Source organism: Mandrillus leucophaeus, unplaced genomic scaffold (assembly GCF_000951045.1).
Source record: "Mandrillus leucophaeus isolate KB7577 unplaced genomic scaffold, Mleu.le_1.0 Scaffold28, whole genome shotgun sequence".
NCBI lineage: Eukaryota > Metazoa > Chordata > Mammalia > Primates > Cercopithecidae > Mandrillus > Mandrillus leucophaeus.
In genome coordinates, this window is record NW_012102920.1 from 691,411 (window position 1) to 698,603 (window position 7,193).

The window sequence follows — 7,193 nt, forward strand, 5'->3', positions numbered from 1 at the left end:
AAAAAAAAAAAAAAAAAAAAAAAAAAAAAAAAAAAAAAAAAAAAAAAAAAAAACACCAAAAAACAACAACAAAAAACCCCAAATAAGCCATTTCATCCTCATGACTGCCCACGGGGCGGAAGCCCTTAACTGTCTCATTGCCCAGCTGGTGGGTGGGACATGGACTGGCAGGGGGTCTAATACCCACACACACAACCATTGCACCTGCTGGCTCCATCACCACACCACCCTGTGTGTCGATGCAAACACCCTGAACAGTATCGGTGCCCCTGGAACCCAGTCACACAGTGAGAGAATCACAGAGGCGTCTACATGAACTTCACCCTCAGAAGACATCTCTGGACATAATTGTGTAATTAAAGGATCAAGAATACTATGATTTCTCCGCAGATGCTGGAGTCTGTTAAAAACATTAAAACCCCTTCCCTTTAAGTTCTCTACAAATGGACACAGAGTAAATTTCCAGCACATGCCATTAAGTGAGAAAAATGAGGCAAAGAGGCAGGTACACGGACTGTGCTGACTTTCATGTAAGAAAGAATGGAATTAAGACTGTCCATACCTATTTAGAAAAAGACAGGAGGAATGAACGGAAATTAATGAGTATGGTCATCTCTGGGGATAAAAATGCATGGAGAGGGTAGGAATCAAAGTCAACCTTTTGTAAGTGTAACTTTCATGCAGTTTTAACTTTTGAACCAGTTGACATTTTATATATTTAAAATATAAAATTAAAATAAAAAGTAAAAGGCGGCAAGCCATAAAACGAAAAACAAACCAACAAATGAAAGTAAACTCCAAAATCGACAATTTCAGAGGAAAGCAACTGCTACAGGTAGGTGTTTTTTCTACGGATGTGTTTTTCTCGGCTGGCTGCGAAGCAATCCTGTGTGAGGCTTGATCACTTCCAGTGTTAGTGCCTGTAAACAGGGATGGAACACACATCCGCATTACAAAACCTTTGGTCGGACCTCACACACACTGTGTTGTTCAGAGGATGTTAATTGTGCTACATGACAACTACCTAGCTGCCTGCTGCCAGGGCCTGCAGAGAGACCCTGGCATCTCATTCACTCTGATGGTACCCCAGTTTATTCACACTTTGATCTCTTTTGGAGTATATTCTAGAGAAAAAGGTATTGCCAAGAAATCCTTACTTCAACCCAGTAGTCACATCCATGTTAGTAATGATATTAGTGTTCTATCAGTCAGAGCTCAGTATGAAACAGAGAGCACACAGGAGGTAGACAGTTGAGGGAGGACTCACATACGGAGGTGTGTCCTTAGGGAGACAGGAAAGGATAATGCCGTAACTTGGGGCTTAGGAGTAGCCAAGCCCTTGCCGTTTATAGTCACTAGAGGATAAGGGGGATACAGAGTTTTCCTTGTGATTGGAATAAACAAAACAAAAAGGAGGAACAAAATAGTATCTAGAAGACATCACAGTCATTGTAGAAATGTAATAGTGGATAAGGGAATTATTTCAATTCAGTAGCAAAGCATGTGTTACATAGGAAATAGTATGTAACTAGTTGGTATCAGTGTAACGCTTGCCTCTTAAGATGAGTTAGGGAATGTCCCTCTGTTTGCAATTTAGGGAAGAATTTTTGAAAGGTATTGTTGCTTTCTCAAATGGTAGGATTTACCCGTGAAGCCACCTGGGGTTTGAGATCTTGTTGTGGGGAGGGTGGTATGGGGGGAGGGTGGTTAGGAAAATTTGTATCTACAAATTCCATTTCTGTAAGGTCAATTCTGGTGATCCATTGCTTCTTTAATAAACTTGGCCCTTTGCATATTTCCAGGAATTTATCCATGTTGTTCAAGTTTTCAAAATTATTTTCATCAAGTTATTCAAAGTATTTTCTTTTTATCCTTATAATGTCCATAGGGTCTGTAGTGGTGTCCCCTTTCCTTATTCCTGAGAGTAATCATTGGTGTCAGCTGTCTGCTTTTGCCTGATTAGTCTGGCTTGAGATTTATCCACTTCGTTAATCTTTTTGAAGATCAAACTAACTTTCAGTTCCATTGATTTCTCTATTGTTTTTCTGTTTTCTATTTCACTGACTTCAGCTATTACATTGAGTGTTTATTTCCTCCTGCCTGCTTTGTTTTAGACCATTCTTTTTCTAGTTACTCAGATGCTGGCTCAGATTGCTGAGTGGAGGATGTTCATGTTGTTGAATACAAACATTTAATGCTATGAATTTTCTCCAAAGTACTGCTTTAGTTCATCCCACATATTTTAATATATTTTCTTTTATAACATTTTTAAAAATTTATTTATTTTCTTAGAGATGGGGTCTTGCTATGTTGCCCAATTGATCTCAAACCCCTGGACTCAGGTGATCCTCCTACTTCAGCCTCCCAAAGTGCTAGGATTCCAGGCAGGATCCACCACACCTGGCCATATTTTGTTTTCATTTTTTCTCAACTCAAAATATTTTCTGACTTTCCTTGTGAAATTCATCCATTGGCTACTTAAATATAGTTTGTTTTGTGAAAGGAAATTAAATCTGGGGACCCAAACTCATTTAGCGAAAGGGAAATGTCAAGCTGAGAACTGGGTCACACAAAGCTGCCTCCCCACTTTGGTTGCTAAAGAAGATGGCTACAAGGTGAAAGGCTACCCACCTCCCCGTATTTTGCCCACAAGGAAATTCCTGGTGAGCTGTTAGAACTTCACCATAGCGATGCAAGTTGATAGCTTATCTTTGCAGGTGCAGTCACCCCAGCCAGCCAGACACAAATGCATATCTGATTGTGCCACTGCCCCATTGTGTCTGTGTTATCTTATGTAAAATGCAGATTCCCCACATTTTTCCTCTGCCCCTCCCCTTCCGCTTATATGAAAACTGTGTGTTCTCAATATCCCACCCTTTCTCCTTTACATTTGGAGCCCTCAAAATCATCTTCAGAAAAAGGCATAGATCTGTTTCTTGGGTGCATCCCTTGTCAATCATTGTCTTCAGTTGACATCTTCATCACCAAATATTTGCAGATTTTTCCTATATCTTTTGCTATTGATTTCTATTTGACAAAAATACAATTCGTATGATTTCAACTTTCTTAAATTTGGAGGAACTTGTTTTATGGTCCAAGATACAACCTCCCTTGCCGCATGTCCTGTGTGTTCTTAGAAAGAATGTGCAACCCAAGTTAGGTGGTTGATAGTTAATTGGTTGAGACAATGACCAAGCCTTCTATATCTTTATGTTCTGTCAACTTTTTCTTTGTTACTGAATGGGGAGAGTTGCAGTCTCTAGCTACAAGTGTGGAGTTACGCGGTTCTCCTTTCAGTTGTATCAGTGTCTGCTCCACGCATTATAAAACTGTGATTCATTGCATTCACAGATTCTCTTGATAAATTTATCCTTTTAAAAGAATGTGTATTTTGCTGTTACTGCATGGAATATTCTCTTATTTTTACATGTTTGAGAAGCATTTGCATTTTTTCTGTGAATAATTAAATCATATCCTTTGTTGAGTTCTTGGAGTTTTTCTATTAACTTGTAGGAGCTCTTTATATATTAAAAAAATTAGATATTGTTTGTGCTATTCAGTTGCTATAAATATAGTTTCGGTGTCGCAAAAGAAATAGCACTTGAATATAAAATTTTCTTTTTAATTCTCAGCAAGGCAATTTACTTCTATAGAAGGGTGTGCCCTTACAGATGGAGCAATGATGAGCACACACCTGGACAAGGGAGGGGAAGGGGTGCTTATCCATGACGCACGTGGCCCCTGCTGCTGTGTTGTTATCTATTGGCTAGGGTTAGGCTGCGCAGGCTAAACTAATTCTGATTGGCTAATTTAAAGAGAGTGACAGAGTGAGTGGTTTGGTGGGGAAAATGGTTATGACAGAGCAGGCAATCAGAATGCAGTCAGGGTGGAGCGGGTAATCGGAATGAGTCAGGGTGAAGCAGGTAATCGGAATGAGTCAGGGTGGAGCGGGTAATCAGAAAAGGTTGCCTTACGAGGAAGTTAAGTTTAAAAGTAGAAGGCAAAGAATTGAACATACTGACATATTGATTCTTTGAAAAGAAATTTAGAACTCACATCTAACACAGTTAAAAGTAATTTTTCTCAGTCGATCATTTCTCTTCTTCCTTGGTTTGTGTGTCATTTCAATGTACTTTCTTTACGTAGTTAAAGTTACCAATGTTTTCTTTTATGACTTCTGCTGTTGTTTTGTTTCTTCGTTTGTTTGGTTTTCATTTTTGTTTAGTCAACCGCCCCCCACCCCTACCACCGGCCAAATCATCCAAGTGGACTCCCTCTTTGGCCAGGGCACTCTAACGTTTAACATGAAAGGCTGGTTCAGGCCATGATGGGAAGTGGGGGCTGGACATGCTTCACTCTACCCTTCAGCATAATGTCAACAAAGACCGTAAGTCTAAAAGGGAACTTTTACCATCTGTTCTTTCCGAAGCCTGCTACCTGCAGTCTTCATCTGCATGATCAAACCTTGGCCTCCACAACCCCTTATCGTAAGGCAGGCATTCCTCTCTATAGATAATAACTCTTTCAACCTTTTGCCAATCCGAATATGTTGAAATCTACCTATAACCTGGAAGCCCCCCCAACTTTGAATTGTCCCACCCTTCCAGGTTGAACCAATGTAAATCTTCCATATATTGATGGATATCTTCTGTCTCCCTAAAAAGGGATAAAAGCAAGCTGGGAGACTGGATTAAGAAAATGTGGCACATATACACCATGGAATACTATGCAGCCATAAAAAAGGATGAGTTCGTGCCCTTTGTAGGGACGTGGATGCAGCTGGAAACCATCATTCTCAGCAAACTATCACAAGAACAGAAAACCAAATACCGCATGTTCTCACTCATAGGTGGGAATTGAACAATGAGATCACTTGGACACAGGAAGGGGTCCTATTGTGGGGAGGGGGCAGGGGGGAGGGATAGCATTAGGAGATATACCTAATGTAAATGATGAGTTAATGGGTGTAGCACACCAACATGGCACATGTATGTATATGTAACAAACCTGCACGTTGTGCACATGTACCCTAGAACATAAAGTATAATTAAAAAGAAAAAGCAAGCTGGGCCCCGACCACCTTGAGCACATGTTGTCAGGACCTGCTGAGGCTGTGTCACAGGTGTGTCCTTCACCTTGGCAAAATAACTTTCTAAATTGATTGAGACCTGTCTCAGATACTTTGGATTCACATTGGAAAGGTCTCTCATGTTCTAAAATTAAAATAATGTCTTCCTAGCATTTTTATTGCTTCACCAGGAGTTCATTTGAGTCATGAGTTAAGATTCAAACTATATTTTCAAGACTTCCTCCAGTCTCCCAACACCACGCATGAGCCACTGCATCTTCTCACATGCCTGATGCTCGTGGGCATTCAGTGACATGTGTACAGACTTGTAATTCTGTCCTACTCGTGTGTTTCTTTATATGCCACAACCACAATGTTTCCATCATCTTATCCTTAACATCTGGTTTAGGTTCCTCCTTATTATTCTTTTATCAGAATTTTGTTAGTTATTCTTACTTATTTCTATCTTCAAATACACTGTAGACTAAGTTATCTGGTAAGAAATGCGGTTGATGTTTTTATGGAATTGCAGTACATTTATAGCTTGATTTGGGGAGAATTTACATCTCCATGGAATTTTCTACACACAATTGTGATATGTCTTTTCTTTGTTCATGTCTTTTGTTGAGTCTTCGGCGTGTCTAAATTCTTTTTTTAATATCGTTTGTGGTGAGGCATGGTGGCTCAGGCCGGTAATCCCAGCACTTTGGGAGGTTGAGGCAGGTGGATCACTTGAGGCCAGGGGTTCAGGAACAGCCTGGCCAACATGGTGAAACCCCATCTCTACTAAAAATACAAAAAGGCCGGGCTCAGTGGCTCACTCATGTAATCCCAGTAGTCTGGGAGGCTGAGGCCAGCAGATCACCTGAGATCAAAAGTTCGAGACCAGCCTGGCCAACATGATCAAGCCCTGTCTCCACAAAAATACAAAAATTAGCTGGGCATGACAGTGGGTACCTGTAATCCCAGCTACTCAGGAGGCTGAGGCAGGAGGATCTCTTGAACCTGGGAGGCGGAAGTTGCAGTGAGCCGAGATCACGCCATTGCACTCCAGCCTGGGCAACAAGAGCGAAACTCCATCTCGATAAATAAATAAATAAATAAATAAAATAAAAATACAAAAACTTAGCCAGGCTTTGTGGCATGCACCTGCAATCCCAGCTACTCAGGAGTCTGAGGCACGTGAATCATTTGAACCTGGAGGGCAGAGTTTGCAGTGAGCTGAGATAGCACCACTGCACTCCAGCCTGGGTGACAGTGAAACTGTCTCAAAATAAATAAAATAAAAATAATATTGTTTGTATAATTATTATTATTAAGAATTTTGAATTTTATCAGCCTTGATAGTATCAATAGGAGTGGTGTTATAATTTTAGTCTTGTGACATATTACTATGTTGAATTTTATTAATAGGTTGTCTAATACAAATTATTATTATAATCCTGAAATGGAACTTTTATACCTCACCCTGGAAAAGTGTTCTGGGTCCTGGCCGGGTGTGGTGGCTCATGCCTGTAATCCTAGTACATTGGGAGGCCAAGGTAGACAGACCACCTGCTGTCAGGAGTTCGAGAGCAGGCTGGCCAACATGGTGAAAGCCCATCTTTACTAAAAATACAAAAATTAGCCAGGTATGGAGACAGGCGCCTGTAATCCCAGCTATTCGGGAGGCTAAGACAGGAGAATTGCTTGAATCTGGGAGGCAGAGGTTGCAGCAAGCTGAGATGGCGCCACTGCACTCCAGCCTGGGTGACAAGAGTAAAACTCCATCTCAAAACAACAACAACAAAAACACAAAACAACAATAACAAAAACGTGTTCTAGGTTCTGTTGGATATTTTTGTTAGTGTTCTTACATTGATATTTATAAGTGAAATTGGCCTATAAGTGTCTTTTAAGTTATCTTGTCAGGTTTTGAAATTAATGTTCTCTTAACTTCCTAAAAATGGCTTAGGAAGTTCTCTTTCCTTTTGGCACTCAAATGAACTGCTCCTGAAGGCGGTTCTGATTTTCCCTGTAAAACTGTTTGTGACTCATGGTTTTGGGAGAAATAACTTTTTTTTTTTTTTTTTTTTTTTTTTGAGATGGGGTCTCAAGTTGGAGTGCAGTGGCACAATCTCTGCTC